General features: G+C 29.3%; 1 protein-coding gene across 2 annotated transcripts in view; it reads right to left on the reverse strand.

The window, feature by feature from the left end:
• Nucleotides 1–22,880, reverse strand: part of Pka-C1 (Protein kinase, cAMP-dependent, catalytic subunit 1) — a 209,131-nt gene that overhangs the window by 145,038 nt on the left and 41,213 nt on the right. The window lies entirely within an intron of this gene.

The raw sequence follows: 22,880 nt of genomic DNA on the forward strand, positions 1-22,880 counted from the left end.
CCTGCTCCTGTTTTTTTGTGGTGATTAAAATACTGTTTCGTAAACTTTATTTTATTCCTATAGCTAGGATTGATCTCTCAGCAAACCGTTTTTGATGGATTTCTCTGACATCCTACTCCAATGTAATAATTCACCTTTTCTTCCAATTTAAAAAGTAATAAAAGTTTGTATTCTTAGATAATTTGATTGGTATGTATACATGATTGCCAATTTCCACAATGATGACGACAAGTGAAAAAACTCTGTACAGCAATACTCCAAAAAGTATATATGGTACAAACTACATCATGTTCTAATATTTCTGTATGTAATGGCGTATCTCATTATTAGATTAAGTAATCTTGGAATGAAAAAAAAAAGCACTATATCGAAACTAGTCGAGATATTGTTATACATGATTCCTTTATTGGACTAAAGCAATTGTAGAATTAGATTTTCCAAATAGGGAGGGAAGAAGGCAGATAATAACCTATTCAGATTATATAAATGCATTTTTTCTTTGTTTTTATGAGGCCTTGTGAATTCAAACATCCACCCTCGCCAAATTTATCATACATAAATAATTCATGTAAGATTTTTTATTTTATTTTGAAGGATTTTCAGAATGATAAGACAAAATGTCTAATAAATGCAATAGAATGATAAAATATAAGATTAAATTTACATAATCAATATTTAACTTTCCTCAGGTATGACCTCATTTCATTTATCATAAAAATGAATAAAATATCATTTAACAAATTAATCACATTGAAAAAAGTAATAACTATTAATTAATGTTTCTACAAATATATGTTTATATAATAATGCTAAGTAAATTTGCGTTCTAAATATTGCACTCATCTTTCTCAAATCTCCATAACATATGTATCAATCAAATAGAACCCTAAAACTTTATTCACAGATATTTCGTCACTCGTTTGGTATGATAATTGATAACTAAATATTTTTAAAGATTTTACTGAGAGGATTTAATTTCTTGATTTATGGATGTAGTCAAATTAAAGGGCTTAAGCTTCTGTTGGAAATCCTGTAGTCACGGAAAAAAAAAATGTCTGTACGGGTTACGATACAAATTGGTATAGATATCTCAATACATTTTGCACTAAAAATATAAGCAAAACGTGTCCACAGGAATTTTGTTTCGAGAGATTGGCTAGTATATATATATTATATGATTTTTTTTTCATGCTTTTATTATTATTTTTCAATTTTGTTTTTAGAAGGGGGAAGAGAGCTCCGAAATTTGGGGTTTACGTCATTGATGTAACAATTTTTTAATGACGTAATAAAAGAGCAAATACCGGCTCTAATATCACTTTAGTACAGTACCGTGTTCCCTTTAGTATGGGTATACTGATCAATACTAGTTGGGAAAAAAAATAAAAAACTGGCATGAACTTTGAGCTCTAGAATGGATTTGCTGAAAAAAATGTTTTATAACGGAGGCAAACTCTGACTTGACATAATGCAATTTGAATTTGTATGTAAAGAAATTGTAGTAATATTGCTATCAGAAAATCAAGCTATATTCAAATTATTTTGCTCGTTTTAATTTCGAAACGTAAATAGTGCGAATTTATGTGTCATAATTCTTTGTATAAAACCTGTGCGAGATGTATTCCCCTCTATCTATATACATCCCTGGTAAATCATAAATGATAACTCATTAACTACATCATGCCCATATACTCAAATATGGAATATTCCGGTCTAAATTTTTACTCAAGAGACTCTCAACATAACAAACGTAGAACACAAATACGAAATTTATAGGTCCCTTCCTGGCATGTGCTTTTGGTATATAAATAGATATGCAAAAAAACCAAAAAAAAACAACAAAAAACCAGTGTATATACTTTAAATAATCAAATAATAATTTTTATAATACAGTGTGGGCGTTATGTTTGAAAAGCCTAGCTCTTTGGTTGGATTTTGTTGTTATTATCGTTTTTAAAGGATTTGAAGGCATACGAACTTTGAAGGATTTTTAGAATGATAACATATAAGATTAAAACAACATACCCAATATTTAACTTTCCCTGGGTATGACCTCATTTCATATCATAAAAATGAATAAAATATTATATAATTAATTAATTACTTTTGAAAAAGTAATAACTATGAACTAATATTTGTACAAACATATGTTTAAATAATATTACAAAAAAATTTGCGTTCTAAATATTGTACTTATCTTTATCACATTTGAATATTACATTTAAAAAAAATAATATATACCCAACTTGTTTGTTTTTGTTTTTAATACCTATTGGACCTGCGTGGGCCGTTTCAATTAACTTATAATTCAGTTGTTATCCTTATAAATTACTACCGAGTGCTCTATTAAAATCTGAAAACTTTGAAGTTTTTACTTCAAAAAGACTTTAAATAATTCCCTACAGATTTCGTACAATATTAATACTTTAAATGTGGCTGCCCTTAGCAGCAATGATGGCGCTCGCTGTGTATGTATTTCTCTGTCATGGCGCCCAAGTGTTGGCTGACAGTTGCTTTGAGGGCCTCAGTGTTTGGATTACAGACACTGCATGCCTTTCCCTCTACATAGACTAGGGGGCCTTGGTCTAGGTTGTTTTCTTTAACCCCTTTGGTTCCAGTTTGGATTTTTTTGGCAGAGCCTTTCTTCCTCTCTAACATTTTCCACTTTCTCACGCCGTAAATGATGGTCCCAGAGACGCCCAACAGCATTGAGTGTGCGAATATAAATTTGTCGATCACGTTCAAATGTCATATTCTCGACATGTGCTTAAGGAAGAAAGCTCAGTTTTTTTTAGTTTTTAAAAAAAATAATTGTTTATGCTTTAATATATCAAAATATGAATTAGTTTCAATCACTCAACTTTCATTGAACCCTTGAATTAGTAAGTGTTCAGATTTCAATGGACCACCCGGTACAATATATATTGCACTGGGATTTTGTAACAACGTATTTGCTTCCTCTTTTTTCCTCACTTGAATGAATTTGCGAATAATTTGTTGATTATAATGAAATACAAATCCCCTTTCATGCTTCAACCCTACAATCCAGTCTTATACAAATTTTTGAAGCCTTGTGTAATAGTTGTTTATTGTTATTGAAAATATAAAATGAAGAAAATTGAGTATTATTAACTTTGAATCGCTTCTCGCACAAAGCTTTATGAGTTTATTTTTGTCGGATAATAATACACGTATGTACACAGTTCTAAAAATGAGGCTCCCTTTTTATTCCCACGTGCAATGGATCAGTTCGGTTTTTGCGGTAGTATGTATGGTCATTCATTTTATGACCCTTATATATATTATTTTTTCTTCCATTTTTTATATATATAGATATATAATGTCCTTTCATATCAATCTAGGTATTGTTATTTTTTATTTAATAACAGGAGCTATAACAACCATCAAATCAAATTATCAAATGCCACAGAAATGTGTACTTCTCATTAGACAAACATCCTCTGTGGGGACATTAATCACCCAAATATTGATTGTGCATCATGAATCCCCTTCTCGTCTACTGGTAGGCTGTATATAGAAGTCTTTCAAGATCTTTTCCTGGAACAAAAAGTCAGTGAAGCTACTCACTCTCGGGTCAATATTTTGGATCAGGTGCTCTCCTCTTCCAATTCTACTGTTAACACTTAAGTGTTGAATGATATTAATTTATCCAATCTTAATTTCCACAACTAACACTATCCCTTATAGTCAAATTAGCAGCTCTTTTGAATACTTCGATTTTACTAAGGGTGACCATCTCTAAATCAATAAAATACTTTGCACAATTTACTGGATCGGACATTTTACCTCTTCCCACCACCCAAACAATGTTGAGACTGCCTGGACACTAATAAGAAACACGTGCACTAAGCTTGTTAGTAGCTATATCCCGTGGCAGGTGCATAAAATTAGTCACAATAAAAATGAAAAGGAAATTAAACAACTTGTCTCTTTAAAACGACGTTCTTGGAACAATTTCAGACAGTTTCCATGTAGAGATAATCTACTTTGATACAAAAAATATGAGAAAAATGTTGCCCAACTTATTCGACAAAATAAGAATAAAAATGAAATTGAGTTACTATCAAAACTTTCTCACTCTAATATGAAACCTCTATACTCATAGATCAAAAATAAGAGAGTAGGTTCTGATAATAACAAAATTGGTTCGATACTAAATAATGAACTTCGATGATGTTGACATAGTTTCTTTTTTTTAAGACATATTTTTTCGCATCAATTTATCAACCCGAATTGAATCGAATAGATGCTGGTTCTATTAATATGATTACTGGGACCCCGTCCCTCTCTGAATGTTTCTTTTCTCCGGAAGAAGTTCGTAGTGTAATTGCAAATATCCGTTGCTCTTTCTCCACTGGACCTGAAAGAATTAACTACTTCCTCTTGAAAAGAGCTGTTAATAGTGTTGCCTTCCCTCTATCTATGCTCTTTAATCTTTCTTTTCAAAGTGGATATGTACCAAATGATTGGAAAATGACCAATGTAGTCCCAATCTTTAAGAAGGGAGATCCTCTTGATCCTTGTAATTACAAGCCATGTCGGTAAAATAATGGAGCGGGTTGTTAACCAGAAGCTACATTCATTTCTTGAGAGTAATAAACTTATTTCTAGTATTCAACACGGATTCCGTCCTAATATGTTGTGTGTCTCGAATCTAATTTCTTTCTGGGATGTTATCGTCAGTCATCGTAACTATCACATTGACTGTGTTGTTATATACTTTGATTTCAGCAAGGCCTTCGACAAAGTCCCTCATGGGTAACTTCTTTTTAAATTGTATAACATCGGTATGAAGGATCGGTTGTTAAAGTGGCTTAGTTCCTGGCTGACGAATAGGATAAAGAGTGTAGTGATCAATTCCACAGTTTCTGAGCCTAGTGAAGTTACTTCATCAGTTCCACAAGGTAGTGTACTTGGACCACGCTCTTTGACATTTACATTAACGACTTAGTAGATAATTTTTCAGAAGACACATTCTTATACGCGGATGATACAAAAATCATATGTTCTGATTTAAACTCTGTCGATGATGTCTATACCAAATGTATTAACTGGAGTGTAACTTGGAGAATCCCTATAAATATTAATAAGTGTGTCCTGTTTCCTTTCTCCAAAAAAAGAGTTAATCCATCCAAGTCTTAAGGTGGTAGATTATTACTTGGACTTAGGAATCTACATCTCTCGATACTTGAAATTTAAGAGGCATATACAATAAATTATAAAGAAGTCCAATCGTAACCTAGGAATTATTAAAAGAAGCTTCAAAACTCGTGACTCTTTATTTATGGTAAAACTATATAAACTTTATGTCTTCCCTATTTTAATGTATGGATCTGAGATCTAGGATCCTTCAAGAAAATACTTGAATGATTCCTTAGAAAAGGTGCAAGCCAGGTTTGTGTCGTTTTTTTCATCATTGGGAGATAACGAAAACTACGAATGCAAAATCAAACGACATGGCCTCATCAATTTGCCTCATAGACGTGCAATTTATGATATTATTACACTGCATCAAATTTTAAGGAAAAAGATTAACCTATCTCCCCCAACCTGGATACTCAATAAAGGCCATCTGTTCCACAAAACGAGACTCTCCACTCAAAACACCATCTACCTACCAAAACCAAAGAGTGACATTTTAAAGCATAGTTTTTATTACAGATCAATTATTCTCTGGAACAAAATACCTTTTTGCTTTCGCCAGGGAAGTGAGGCTTACCTCAAAAGATTTTTATTTAATCATTATTTTGTGTGACACTTGTTTGTTTTTGTTTTTTCTTCTGCACTGTCGTGTGTTTTTTTTTTTTTGTTTATGTTTTCGTCTTTAATATTTTAATATTTGTATTATAAATGCATCACTTTTATTAAAAACGATAATTTTTATATTTATAAAATAAGTTGACCTTTATAGGCTTTGTTTATCGCCGCTGGTCGAAAAAAATTAAATTAAAAAAAAACAAATATGACTCCTTCGGAATTTAAATCATTGCATTATCCGCATTTTGAATACATCAGGTTCTTCATTTAAAATAAATAAAAAATGTATTAAATTTGATAGCAATAGCGTCTAAATTTTCATTGATGAGGATCATCCTTCAAGGATTTTGAATCACTGAAAATACATACAATTGCATTTCTTGTTAAATTCCTTATTCTTTGTAAAAAAAAAAAAAAGCAAGCATAGTTATGCAATAAATTTTAATTATGACGATTATTCTAACGACATTTTGAACATTCTAAGGGTTTGAGAGAGGCTAGTTACATTCCACAGCATACTTATAATTGATAACTAAACACATGCCATATAAATATACATAATATCTGAACTTGTGTTGTTCGGTACCCCTGTACTAGAGATGTACCGGGGTACAGATATTTGTAAAGCGACACTATACTAAAATGATGTTGGTACTGGTTCCTGATTTGTCATTACATAATATCTAAATTAGTTTGTCATCCCTTTCAAATTAATTATTTTTTGGTGCAAGTCAGATCGGGTTATATATTTTAAAAATCATGGACCCATTGGCTCTCTAAAACCAGTGTACTATTAGTGATAATGATGATAATTTAGAATATCATTTAAAAAACAAAAAAAATTCTAGAAATTTTAAAATGAAAAACCTAAATTTCAGAGTATTTATAATTTATTAACTGAAGGATATCCCATAATTTAAAAATTTGTTTCCTGGGATCCCACTCAAAAGCAATTTCCCGGGAAATGAGAAAATCTCGATAGCACATAAATGACCCCCACCATGTATGAGGCAGTTCTTCTATTTGCAAATTTTCAACTAGGAAGATAGGTTGTTTATTAAGTGGATCCCCTTAAAAATACGACCATGATGAAATAAATCTTCAAATGGTGGTGTAATTCTCAATGTAGGAACTCACTTCCTACGTGCAGAAATTTGTTTACATATATATATATATACGAATAATACGTACACAGAAATGAAAAACAAAATACGTATAAATCTGCGTGGAAGTATATCAGAGCCTAGAGAAGGTATTTAATTCCTCATTATGAGTAATCCCTCACAATCATGGATTTAAATACTCACAAACAAAGAATAAAGTACATTGGATCCATTTTAATATTGATCAATATAACACATGGGCTTAAAAGTCCAGGGCATCACACATAGACGACGCTCATACATTATTTCCAGTTAGTAGCAACCTAACAACTTTCAAAAAACAACTGTCAAAATTTCATAACAATCTGCTCTTTAGTTTCTAAGTGCGACACTAATTTTGTTATTTACTAAACATTGGACCAAAAATAATTACATGTTTTAATTTTACTCTGCTTCTTGATGGATAAAAAATTCCGTTCAAGCTAAACTAGAAAAGTGTTATGGTGACTCCGCTTCATAAAGTGAATAAACAATAATAATTTAAAAAAACAAAAACAATTTTGAAGTGGAAAAACGTGTTTTCCTTGTTGAGCTTGAGATATTTCAGCCCATATCCTACATATTAAACTCTAATTATGAGTCTAAAATAATAATAAAGTATATAAATAATAAAATAGTCGTCTCAAGGTTCCTTGGTCAAGTTTAACCCTAGAATAAATATATTTGACATGTGCATAATGTTCCATGTATTTACTATCCAATTATTATAACCAAGAGTTTTTACATACTAAATTACACCCTACATAACATTTAGCATATATAAATCGGGGGTTTTCCCCGCAATACCCATTAGTTATTGTAAGAAAGTTAGTGAAGGCATTTATTATTTGCCTCATAGCCTATAAGTTATAGGTAGTTAGTTAGAAATATACATTATTTACAAAAATGTCTTCTTCGGAACTTTTAATAAAACGGAAACTCAATGAAACCTTTACACTGTTAAGTTCCTTAAATAATATGTAGCATGTAAATATTAGTACTCCCATAAAATATCAATATCTGCCTAACATGAGAAGTAACTAATTGGAAATCTGGTACGTATACATCTAGCTTGTTTATTTAAGTATGCAAAATAGGATGACATATGTAGAATTTGCATCCAATTTAATTATTATGCTTTTTTGGGGTAGTATTTTATTATTAAATAAGTGAATTTTTCATGACAAGTCTATATATATTTAAAAGTTGTTAAACTAGAGTTTAATATATTATATATATGTATGCAATATTTAGCCAAGGAAAAAAGTCTGATTATATTCACTTCGTACGTACAGAGAAATACGTGCTTTTAAGTAGATACAATATGTACACATAGACATTGTATCACATGGGCAACATCAAATCACAAAATCCATAAAATATTTAAATATTGCACGACTAACGATGAACAAATAAGGATTATTGTTATTATTTTTATTCAATTTGGATACCACCACTGTAAATATATATCTACATAGGTATATTATGTATATATAAACATCCTACGCTGATTGAAAATCCGTTTTATATTCAATAATGTGTACACATTATTTATCTTAGATCGTAATAGTAGCTTTGATGTAAAATTGTGTTTTATGTTTGTAAGTTCACATTGCATTTGAATTTTTTAAGCAAATGGATATTAAACCACTTTTTATACAAAAACGAATAGATTTCACATAAGCCTTGTATACTAATAAATTATATTTAATGAAGCAATTAAGTATCAAGTTGATCATTTAACTGTGATAGTAAATTATCAGGAGATAAGTAGAGGTTGCGTGATGTTATTCAAAAGAAAAAAATAGTTTGTAGTTTTACATATAGATGTCGCTCTTTCCTTTACTGATTGTGAAGCGTTATTTACGTGAAGAATAAGTTAAAATAATAAAATACATACAAAACAAATAAAATGAATAGATTCTGGCTATATCAAATGATAATTATTTAAGAAACAAGTAATTATAGTCTTTATAACCTAAATACAAATAATAAATGTCTTCCCACTTTTAATATATACATAGGTACTTACATATATATAACAATAACAATTAAAACTATTAATCTCAAAGTTTCAAACATTTAAAAAGATAATTTAAGAGATAAAGGCAAATGATATATTATGTACATAGATACATAAACATCCTTTATCAAAGGTTCTTCAAGCATGATAATATGACATTCATTAAAAATTATTTCATTATAATGAGATCAAAGTGTATTGTCGATCCACTTTATAAAGTATCTTCATATTTGCGAATGACATATATTTATAATTCACAGGATAATTAGGAAAGTATGTAAGTTGTATTTAGTCGAGTATAAATATAACAGCCTATATTCAGCGTGTTCTATTTTCAATTCAAGAAACATAATGAGATAGCAATTTATTACGTCCTTCACTTAATAGTGAAACAGTTAATATCCATATTATAAGTCTTCTATCATTAAATATTAATTATAATTATAGTGTCTGATTAATTATTATTTTTATGAGTAAGAATGAGAAGTCAAAGCAAGTTTGAGAGAGATTTTAATAATGTTATAGAGTTTTCCATTAACTGAAACAAACATTTAAACATTTATGGATTCCTTAACTAGTAGTATTTTTTATAGATACATAGTTAATTGACTTGAAAAATGAGGTTTTTAAAAGAGTCAATACAAAAAGATGAATAATCAAATCCTTTCAACCAAACTCATAACTCATAATCAAAGGAGGCGAGCTGGATACCAAGTAGCGAAACGTCCCAGTTAGCTTGACTAGATTTCTTGTGTATGTAAAATCTCACCCACGCAAAATGTCACTTTTTCTGATAACACAGATGACTTAGCTATATCATTTTACTTCATAACGTCTATGATTTTTATTCCATTCGGGACACAAAAAATTAAAACGTATATATTTCTTTCCATTGCACAAGAGATCAGAGGGTTCCAATAAACATTGTGTTTAGATTTCTATACATTTTATCAGGATAAATTCTTTATAAATGTTGACTATTGTCGTTGTCTTTATTTAGGAGATAGTAAGTATGATCATTCCTCAATAAAAATTTTCTTGACTTTCTTGAGAAGGAAATATGTTGTTCACTTTCCTCAACTACTTGTCAATGAATAATTCATAAATTGACTATATTCGTATTCTCTTGAGAGATCTTGATCCAATAGGATGTGAGCTCTTCTTTATCTTGCTGAGTCAGTCCATGGTCACTAAAGAAACATATTTCGAGGATTAAAATTCTTTGACATTAGCATCTAAATGAGGAAATTAAGTTGTTGAGTTGTTCAAATCATCTTTGGAAGAAACATTTTACGTTTATTAAAATAATACTTTTAATTCAACTATCACTTTCATAACGTCTCAAATAATTATGAGTAATGAAGTTAAAGAAATTTTGTCAACAGGGTACTCAATTTCGTCCGAAGTTCTTCTCTAGCTAGTATTCCTTGGCCGAATAATATAATTCTTAGTCAGAGAGTTGAATTATTTTTCCACAATACTACATACTGTAGCCTTATGTAAAAAATTTAAACTAATTTAAGTTAAAAACGATAATCATACCCTAGTAACACGTCGTTACCTTTATTATATATCGCAACCTTTCTTCAAAAAAAAAAAAATCAAAAATCAGTTGGTAGTTAGCCAATTTGTCTCAAGTTGAAACTATAAAAGCCCAATAATGATCTAGAATCGTTCACATCTAACAAGAGCCAATTTGAATCGGCCCAATCAACGTTTAAGAACACAGATGGGAGACAAGGGAAGCAGAAACATCGACAACTGACAACAACATATATCATATATTTTTGTCATGGCGAAGTAACGCCGTGTTTAAGGTTTAATGCATGAAAGTTGCATAGAAAGTTGTAATAGGCAGTTACATTCATGGCACCTCAACATTTCTAGCGGACAAAAAGTAAAGCGTAGAAAATTACTAAATAGACAAATATTGATTATGTGGTGTTTGTTTAGACACTTGGTTTAAAACTTTGACCGAAACTAACATAATTGTATATGATAAGGCTTTATAAAATGAAGCCACATATTATAATATTTTCTAAGTAGGGGTCTCTTACACCCTGATTACGGTGCCAGTGCTTCAATAGCTGGATATCTATGTAGTTTATCAATTATCCTTAGAAGTTCCCTGGCTCACACACACATCCGCCTAACAATAAAACACACATAAACGAACAAAACCAAATGTCTAATTATATATAATTAACAAATGTACATAGAAAACTTCTCTCCAAATAAGTATAGGAAGTTTCGACTTACATATACAGACAAAATAAATGATTAGAACTTTGAAGATGAATGTATGTAAGTAAGTATTTGAAGGAATCTAATGACCACCCACAAAACCTGCGTGGGACAAGTACTTTTAAATAATCTTGATGTAAGATGAAAATTCATTAGACAAACAAACATAACAGTTTTAAAAAAATGTAAAGAAAAATATTTCATCTGTGAATTCCCTCAAATGAGAATTTTTATTCATTAGAGTTCTCAGGAAATAATAATAGAAATTGACTGATTGCATTCAATTTTGAAATTATCAAAGTATTCTTTTTAAAATACAAAGTAGTGTCTCATTGTCATAACTACATTCCAAAAGTACATCGCCATTACAAAAGTAATCATGAACAAAATCTGTAAAATAGCATATATTTTGCCATTTTTGGACTTAGATTGAGGCATTGGCACAAGGAGCACTAAAACATGTCTACCATTGTTTTTGTAGACTGTAACTCGAATAGTCCCTTCCTCAACATCTACTACATTTGTGGTACATCAAGTAAAAAACAATATTGAACAAGAATCAAGAAAATGATAAATTAACAATAAATTTTTTGCTTAAAAATATTAAAGGATTAATATGTAATAGGCCTCTTTTGGTTTTTTGGTTCTCTTTTCAAATATTTAATATGACTTCAGTCAAACATTTTACAATTGGCATCATCTAATAAAATATCCAGATCTCCAAGCACCACCATTATTTAACCTTTTTAAAATTTTGACAATTTTTGACGTAATGTTATGCAAAATAAAATTTTGGGTAACCTTTTTTATGAGAGATAAATTTGTTAACTTTTTGTATTTATAAAAAAGTTATTTTTTTGGATTATTTAAAAAAATATATATAGCTCCTTGATACTCTGCGTTCTACTAAAAGGGTGTTCGTATGCCAAAGTCTAGAACTTTCATTTGATTTATGAGAGTTTATTTGGATTTGATAAAACCATTTAAAATATAACTATCAAATTTTTCATAAAATTGCGAATGAACAACTTCTAATTGTAATTAATGGGTCCATCGAAAGATAACTTTAAATAACTTTTTTACAGATATGTAAGCAAAATAATTATGTAATTGAAGAAATATAATGCAACCCGGAGTATTTTCTGAGAAAAATCATTAGCTTAGCTTGTTTTTGTGTTGACATAAATTATACATAATATAAAATACTAATTATTCCTAGTCTACGGAAAATATTTCTAAAAAGTCTTACAATTATAATGAATCTTAATTGATATAAATTCTATAGGTTTTAAATTAATTTGAATATACAAGATATATTTAATCATATATATATTTAAATAAAATTTTTAATATTTAATATAGTATTCGGGCCCACCCTGCAACACTTGATTTTATCATTCATTAATTTTTTTAAATCATTTTCTTCCCCATTAAAATAAAAAAAAAGTTATTTCCGAAGGCTGATAAGTCAAATTTAAAATCTCTTTTAAAAATAAACTCGAAATCTTGAAGTATTTAGCCTTTAAAATTCATCATTGAATTGTTGTGCTGACTCGAATAGTTATCTAAGTTTGTTTTTTTTTAAACTAAAATTTAAAGAATCTAGATGGAATTCAATCGGCACAAAACCTTGACGATTTTTTTTAAATAGCTAAATTAGTCAAGATTTCGATTTTTATATTATAAAAGAGATTATAAATTTCATTTATAATTTAATCAAGTTTAGCTCGCTTTTTTTACATCCTCAAAGGATTTTTTTCCTCCCAAAATTTAGGAAGTCAATTTCGGTTGAATTTTTTAAACCTCATAAATATTTGTAAGCAACTTTGTAGAAAACCAAAAGTACATTTAAAAGAACTTTTATGGGATTTTACAGATCATACACATAATGTTTTAAGAGATGACATTATAATTTGTTAAATTAGCAATGTAATCATGTTGTTTAGGACAGTTGATACTTATTTAGATTACTAACCAAGCTATATACATCTTTTTAATAGCAAAAGGTGTCAAATGTATATTCTTTATACACTTATATTTAACTTTTTATATACAAATTAACTGGTTCTTGTTTAATGTTTCTCTCAAAATACTAGACTGACAATTCCTAAAAATGAAGAATTAAAAAGTTTGATCGATATTGATTAATGCACTGGGCCTTTAAAGTTGTAAATTTCTCAATTTTATCAAAAAATAGAATTTTTGCCGTAACAATATTCAATATAAGTCAAAATAGAACATTACATAATGAATAAATAATCTTTTCAAAGTTAAAATATAGTTTTCTAGAAAAATGATTATTTTTCAAAAAAAAAAATGATATTATGGATCACTGTGACTCAAACTTAGTTTGTCCCCAAACAAGTAAGAACTCTTGCATGCCCACTTGTCTGGACAGACTCCTCTTAAGATCCCTAGAAGTGCATGTGAGGTTCGATATGAACAGAAATGGAATTGTTTTTTGGTTTTTTTTTAATTTAATTTTTTAGCAGATTTTCTTCAAGATCTTTGTTCATTTATCCATGCGTATTAATATTATTTTGTGATAAAGTTGCTATGTGTTTTTTTAGAATGTATTGATATATGAAATTAATGTACAAAGAATAAAGTAATTATGTAATTTTAAAAAAAAATGTCCCACAAACATGCAAAAAAAAAAAAAAAAAAAAGAAGAACCAGTCTTATGTGCACAGTTTTCTAGCCATTACATTTTTCAATACAGATGATGACGTCACCAAAAACTATGAACTACTTCTACATAAGTACTCATACAAATAAGGAAAGGCTTGAAATTACCTGTAAATAGTTATAATATATTGCAAAATACATGGATAAAAATAAGTACTCGCAGATTAATAAAAATTGGAATACTTAAAAAAAATATATATATATCTGCAATATATCCGTTTGAGCAACCCTATTTGATGCATTTTCCGCTATAAATCTATGTGTATTACTTGGACTCATACTTGATTTCTTTATATGTACTGTTTATATTGCTATATATTAACGTACTTTGGGATTAAGTAAAAATCACTTATGCATATACGTCTCCGTACGTGTCAATTATAATCGATTGAAACCATTCAAAACCATATTTTTCCTTTTACAAGTGGTTACTTTGCGTAGACTGTTTGTACTTTTCTCACTCGTTTATGGAGATCGAGTAGATTTTATGCCCATACTTGTGTAAGAAGATTGTTACACCATAAAAATATTGAATATACTAAAATGGGATAATGGGATTCAATGGGACTGAATAGATACAATCTTACAATGTTCTTACATAATATTATATGCATATGTGTACTCGTAAATCAAAAAAATAATTTCTGTGTTTACAGGAGGGAGAGTGGGCTAATTCATATTTGGGTTCAATATTATAGTAGGTATTTGCCTATTTGTCCTTGGATTCTCAAGTTTGTCTTTGTATTCTCAGTATGTTTATAATAAAATAATTCGTAATCAAATATATAATACGGGTAAATCCTAGTCTACTGTAATAAATTATTTTATTAATGCTTTAAATAACTCCATAATTTAGTCAAACTTGTCGAAAGACAATATAATAATTAGAAATATATTCTTCCTTTAACCATAATGAAGACTAACTCGCTAATCCTCTTCCTAAATCCCTTTTTTTTAAATTCGTATTCAATATACGTAAGTAGATATTAATTGAAATAAATATCGTTGTTTTCATTGGCACGAAGTATTATTTTATGCAAATCTTAATTTTTTATTTATTTATGAAAAATAAAAATTTATTAAATGAAATTTCATTCAGGTTCGTTGGAAGTTTGTCATTTTTTTGGCAAAAATATCAATTACCCTATGCAACAAAATGAAGGTCTTGGAATGCCCGCAAGCTGAAACCCACAATTAATATTTTTATTTAAGTCATAGAACACCAAAATAGGCATTAAAACTTTCAACTTCTAAAGGTTTTACCTTTAAAGCCTTTTTTTAAATATCAAGGCTATAGCTACGATTCAGTGCCATATTTTGACATGAAAAAACTACCTATATAGATGAAAATCAAAGTAAATAACAAATTGATATACACATTCATAATTCGAAAAATGAATTATTTATTACTTTATTTGATAACAATTATATATGAAATTTATATAACCACTAATAATCGTGTAAAATAAAGTACCTTGCTTAGAAGCTAATATATTTTTTATTTCTTCTTCCAGTACTTTATATCCTAGCTGAAGTTATAGAACAGACCTTACAATTTCAATTTAAAAAAATGCATTTCAAAAAGATTAGATTTTTTGTCTATTTATTTTTTAATATTTATTAAGAAATTAAAAAAAATATGTTAGTTAGGTTGTGTGAGTATAAATATTACATTAATATTTCGGTGAAAAAAATTTAAATAGTTTATATATATGATTTAATTAGTTCTATTGAATATGAAACAACTATAAACTTGTTTTAAGGCCCTTACATCCAAAATACTTTTTCATTCATATTAGTATATATTATAACTTAAAGGAGTTTAAACTCCCTTCCCCCCTCCCAAATATCATTGTAATTTGTATTCAACGCAACCTAACCAGCTTATTTTATGAAATTCCCCTAATCAAGATAAGGTATTAAATAATTCATTTTTCAAATACTGAATATTTGTATCAATATGCATTTTACTTTGATTTTCATCTATTTAGTTCTTTCATGTCGAGATATGGCACTGAACCGTAGATATACCTTAAAAAAGAAGCTTTAAAGGCCAAAACTGTAGAAATTGGAAGTTTTTCGTGTTTCATTGAAACAATCTATAGGTAGAAAATTGTTGTATTGGTAAGATAACGACATGAAATTACTCATTTAAGAGCAATTATATTACATATGATACAAAGAACAACAACATGCTACTTCTTCAAAAGGAAAAATTACATCATAATAATGTATGTGATGATAGTCATTCGTTGCCATAGAGCCTTCTTTAATCTTCCTTCCAAAATTAGTTCTTCATCAACCATTTACATACTACAAACCCATGCGTATCAAGAATTTACAGTATCCTTACTATGGGGTTTTCATCAATTAAAAACCTGGCAAAAACTGATACTTGACTATTATCGTCCATCGCTAACTAAGCCAATTAAATGTGGGTGTGAACAAACAACTCTTGTATTATCTTACAAAGAGTTTGAATTGTGAGAATGCATTTTGCCAGAAACGAATTCAATTATTTAGACTATGGTACAAATATATGTATAATCACAAAGATTAGATAATTATCATATATTTATATATACAATGTCGGACAAAAGGTCCCTATTTCATTCTTTTTTTAATGGATCGACCAAAATAATAATTATATTTTATATTTATAATTCCTTATCAGTAATAGATTTATACATTGTATAAACGCTATATTATATATAGCATCCCCCCTCCCCTACTTCAATCAGACAACCTTATCTCCCATACATACTCTTTATAACAATGTTATGAAAAAGGATATTGAGCATATAATATGAAAATATAACTGTATGTAATAAACTCTCAATTTCCCTTCGTAATAATGTACGCTCTCGAAACCTCAATATTTTGTTAACCCACTTTTTTGTGGCCCCCGGTATTAGGTAACTTCGTATAAAACATATTCGTATAAGGACAATTCGTATAAAACATTTTCGTATAAATTTATGAGAAAACGGGGCAAATGTATACTTTATGACTTGTCATTTAATAACCCGAATGTTGAGGGTGTTTCCGAGTACCGGCAATACTTAAGTAACTACTAAGATCCCTTTATAATCCCACCCCCAATCATACCCCGAATGTCACGGGTGTTTTCGGGTACTGCCGGGTCCCAAAACGGGTGCAACACCACAGATACTTCAAGAAACTACTAAGAACCCTTTAATAGCCCCTAATTGTACCCCAAATGTTGGGGATGTTTTCGGGTACCGTCGTCAGGTACCAAAAAGTGATGCAACCCAATACTGATACTTGAATAACCTACTCAGAGCCGTTCACTAGCACCTAATTGTACTCCGAACATATAGCAGATTATAATTTTAAGCCTAAGAACCTGAAACATTCGGGGTATAATGGGGGGTTGTAAGGGGCTCTTAATTGTTTTTTCAAGTATGAACAGTAACTTCCATCCTGTTTTGGAGCCTGACGGTACCCGAAAACACCACCAAACATTTGCAGTAGAATTGGGAAGTTGTAAGGGACTCTTAATAGTTTTTAAAGTTTTGGCGGTAAGTAGCATCCCGTTTTGGTACCCGGCAGTACCCGAAAACACCTCCAACATTCGGGGTACAATTGGAGGGGATTATGAGGGGCTCTTAGTAGTTATTTAAGTATTGCCAGTACTTGACAACACCCCCAACATTCGGGGTACAAAATGACAATTCATAGTGTCTATTAAAGTTTCCTCATAAATTTATACAAAATGGTTTTATACGAAATTGTTTTTATACGAAATGTCCTTATATGGACATGTTTTATACGAATTGACCTTATACAAATATGTTTTATACGAAGTTACCGTACACCGGCAGACACGGCGTTACATCACTAAAGGTGGGTTAACCACATATATCATGCGTTTACTAGAATGGAGAGAAATGGGATGTCAGTGGATTTTTTTTTTTTTTTTTTTGATAGTGATCTAATGTTGCAGTAAAATATATATATGATATTTGAGCTGAACAAATGGCAAGGCCCTTTGAAAAAATAAAATTGACTTTAAAAAAAAAATGGCTTCTTAGAAAAAAAAAATATTATGTACTTTCTAGAAAAAAAATAAAAAGGCCAAATAAAGAATTTCAACAAAATCTTTTATCAAAAAAATGCATTTTATTAAAATGAAAGGGCAAGAAAAAAGTAATTTTTAATTTGAATATAAAAAAAATGAGATGTCAGTCGGAAATTTAAAAAAAAAAAATTAACAATCCCCCTTTCCTCAAAGAAAAATCCTAGTACCGTCCTTGCGTCTCCACTCAATCTATTTCTAAGAACTTTGTATATTATAATCTACAAATCTCAACAAGAACCCCTCTCAAAATAAAAAGGATTTGTGATATAAAATATTTCTTGTATAAAGGAGAGAAAATGAGTAAATTTCGTGCTTCTAAAATGGCTCAAAATCGTTTGCTAGTTAGCTTAGAGTGACCATATTTTGACTTTTTTAAAAATTCCCTTAGGAGGGAAGAAGGTTATTACTTTGAAATTCATATATGTAAAAATAAAGAATTATTAATTGATTATAGTTCTCGGTTTTTTTGAAATTGTATTTTTAGTTAAGATATTTTTGGACTTTACTTTTTAAGGAAATATTTTAAACTATTGTCTTCCTTTACTATAAACGAAGATTTTCTATTGAAGTTAATTTTTAATATGCTCAATTTGTCCACTTATAAAACTGGACATTTGACGCAAAAATAAAAAAAAAAGGTCCTAAAACAGGATGAAAAAAAGGAAAGAGGACGGTCACCCTAGGTAAATCAATGTACCCAAACTGTTAGGAAATAAAAATGTACCGTCTATTTTCTAGTAAACTTTTTTTAAATTTCTTACTTTCGTTCGCATTATCAGTCTTGTGAAAGTTGAATGGTTGAATTCGAATTAACTGTTGTTCAGGTGTGAACAATTAGAAATTTTGGCCCTTTTATTCTATATCTTTTATAAGAAAAGGCTAAAAATACAATTTTACTTTAGTTTTTATTTCTCTCATTTCAGGAGATATAATGATAGATGCAATAATTATCGTAATGTGATACAAAAATTCACCTTCCTACATTGTATCCCAACCTACTAGCTATTTCAAATATGCTTAAATTTTCGTGCTTTAGTGGCGTTACATGATGACTTTAGTTATGAATAAGGAAAATAAATATTTTGCTTAGATATAGAGTTGAAAACGAGTCACACTTTTAATATACTTAATAACAATACTCATGTACTTATAACCTCCTTTTTTCCACCGGAAATACAGCTCAGTGATGCTTGAATGTCTTAAGTACAAATTATGAGCATATATTTGTTGCATCTTAAGTTATTTTGAGAATCAAATACATAAAATACTTTAAATGTGTCTATCAATTTAGGACAGGTTGTCATAATATTATCATTTAATGTCTATTAACTACCTATCATTGTTATTGCTGATTTATTGTTCCTTAAAATAATTTCTGCATGGATGATTAAGCTTTAAGAATTTAATAATTGATTATATTTAATGAAGAACTGTTTCATTTTTACTAAGGTCAAAGCAAGTCGAGTCAACTCCATATAAAGTGATCAACCATCATTCTTTGTACGGAAATGCCTTCCTTTTACAACCAACCCTGAGTTTTAGGGTGTTAATAATTAATAACTCCAGAATTTTTAAGCTTCTTTAGAAAATAAAAAAAACTGGCTATGACTTTGAGTTCTTTCCATCTCAACAGGTTTAATGAAAAAAAGATCAAAACGGTGGAAAATGTCTGAATTCCCATAATAAAAATTTGAATTTGCATGTAAATTTTTAATTAAAACTATAACCACCATACATTTAGCATCGATGAAATCATAGAATACGGTTACATTGAATAAATATAAAAAAATTAATAATAAATGAATTTGGTTTCTTCAATCTCTGAAAACTTGGTAGGATGATTATGAAGGACCTCTTAGAGGTCTTTTTATTTATACAGTTTTGATGTCACATAAAATGACTCTAATAGAGATTAGTTGAATTAAGATAACCAACTTGTGTAGACTTCTACAATTACACCCCTGGGAAGGTATCCTCCAGCACTCCTCCTTTACCTATGACCCTGTTTACCAATTATTCTAAAATGTTGGACAATAGGAATTTGTTCACAGCTTACAAAAACTAGGCAAAATTCTACACGTTAACTGCTCATGTTAGTGTCATACTAAAGTTACGGTTCCGGCTTATTCGATTTATTCCTAGTAGATATATGGACCATAAAGCGCTAACGTAGTGGATGTAATGTTAATCAATACATCAACGATCCTCTTGTTTGAATAATGAATAGCCCCAAGAGTTAGAACGAATGAGTAATGACGTCATTGGTAAATTACCTTCTAATTTTTTTTCTTAGACTTTCAGAGGAGAAGTAAAAAAATACTGAATTATAAAATTATTTGTACTCAAAAATTATTAACAGAACCTAAGTTTTGAAACTGACTAACCCATGAACACCAAGAGGTCACTAAAGCACTCAATTTTCAAAGTTATTTTTCCTCTTTCAGACTTGATAGATATTTTTGAACCCAACAATCATGTAATATAAGAAATTTTTCTAATAAAAATAACTAAAAATCCTAGGAATGGCCACACAAATCAATAAAATAAAATGTTATAGTTCACTCTATACAACTATGAATCCACAATTTCAAAATTATGGAAATGTAATTCATCAAAATCTTGGTGGTTGAATTGCTTTGCAATGATGAAGAGGAAAAGTCTACAGGTTTTCAGTGGCAAAAATGAAAACAAAAATTAGAGGATGAATCTGTTTTTAAATCCCAAATAAATATCGATCAGGCTTTTGCCACAGTTTGTTTGTTAGTCACCATTGTTACGGCAAAAGTTACAGATCGATCTTGATCAAACTTTGTATAAAGATTTTATATATGGTCAAAGTAAGAGGTCATTAAGTTGAGGGAGGTCAAGGTAACACAAAACGTAAAAATGCATAATCGACCATAACTTCAGAACAAATTGATATATGTATATAACTCAAATTGTTTTTAGGGGGAGGTTTTGCACTCTCTTTGTTATTGAGGGGGGTGGAGCTGGTTGGAGCGACTATTATGGATTAATCACCATTAATAGACTGATATATATAGTACTAGTGAAAAACATATCCTCGTCCCCGGTGATTCACGCAATAATAAATAGCTAAAGAATACTAATAGTTGTGAAATATATTCCTAAAAGTCACGAGTAATTTAAATTTGAATGGTTTTCTCAACAATTTAGAAAAATTAAACCAAGTGGAATTGAAATGAAGTCATTGTAAATCCAATAATTAATCCAAAATCTGATAAATTATTATTTTTAATTATTTATATTTTCCCTTAAAGAGAGATCTACAAACTAAATCCACTTCCCCTCCCCCCTTTTCAACGAAAAAAAAATTAATTAATTTTATTGTCTGTTCTTAGCAAATTAAATCGAATTTCAATTAGATACGTGCCTATGTTACTTTTCTTTTAATCAGAAGACAACAAATTGTCTTCAGAATAATAATTCAAATATATTTTTTCCATAGTTAGTAGAATATACTTTGAAATGTCACGAATCAAATTCTTACCTGAAATTAAACATAAAAAACATTAAAATACGTATAGATTGAAGATTAGAAATTCATTAAAGAAATATTTTTAATTGTCACTCTAAAGTAATAAAAGAATAATGTGCATAAATTTTAAGGATGCGTCAACACAAAAACAATTTCGGAGAAAAATCCACAAAATGAGAGGATCCCAGTTAATTTTTTTAATTCATAATACAACTAAACTGCCAAATGTTTCGTTCAATACCTTACCCAGAAATGTTAGTTTTAGTATATATCAGAGTATTTATATTGCAAATAGATTTGGATCAAATTAATGTCTTAAGTGAGTCAAACAAATATAATAAGTGTATAACACTAAGTCAATAAGCCCTAGCTGAGGTATTAAAAAATAGCTACTGTTGATTCGCTGGCCCACAATTAAATAGGACTAGTCCAGAGCCTTCTTTTGATTTATTATACTTTTTTTTTGGATACAATATTCCTTTTTAACAGAATCTATCAAATTAGAAAATGCAGTCAAACTCCGAAATTAGAACCTTTTCTTAAATACCTAGAGAGAGGACAATAAATTACCCTATAAGGAAGAGCTCAAGTGTTCCTCAAAATGCCTTAGTTTCTTTTATCAGGAAAATGGCAAAAGTATACTCTAGAAGTAAGGGTAAATTTAATTTACGGAGATAAATGCAAATGTGGCTTTTGTCGAGACCAAGGACGAGACAAGCGTTCATTTTCTCTTTGAATGCGAAACACTCTGTCTAATAACGCAATCGACAAACTTTCAAAGGAACATTTTGTTTTTTATAACATGAAGGAAGATGATTTAACAGCCTTTTACTCTGAAAAAATGGAGAAGATCAGCTGCTCAGCTATTACAGAGGCTCCTTATATTATGTCTTCATGTTTTAGAATGAATAGTCCTTTTATAAACAAACTCTGCAATTCTGTATTTTTGACAAGCTTTTATTCTATTTTTGGGGGATACATAAATTTTTGTATATTTAATACTTGTGATTAAATTTTAGTGTATTTTTTGTTTTAGTAGAAGCATGTATATATATATTATTGATTAAAATTATTTTTAATATTAAAAATAATATGGATAGGCCTTGTTGGCCAAGAATAAAGGTGTTCGAAAATTTGTAGGCCTCTAATTAATTACTCCCGGTCGAGAGCCTTCTTTTGATTTATGATACTTTTTTTTGGCTACGATATGTCCTTTTTAATGGAATTTATTATTCTATTTTTCATTAATTGTGTGCAAGCAACATTTAAGTGGAGTTTGAGACGCCTCAATATAATTAATGAGCATAATCATTTATTAATATAAATGGAAAATAATGAATTAGTTGAAAAATAAAAATGTAACCTAAATACATTTTTGAGAAAAGTTTTTTTGTGTTGACGGAT

Source organism: Lepeophtheirus salmonis, chromosome 4, assembly GCF_016086655.4.
Source record: "Lepeophtheirus salmonis chromosome 4, UVic_Lsal_1.4, whole genome shotgun sequence".
In the NCBI taxonomy this organism is placed as follows: Eukaryota; Metazoa; Arthropoda; class Copepoda; order Siphonostomatoida; family Caligidae; genus Lepeophtheirus; species Lepeophtheirus salmonis.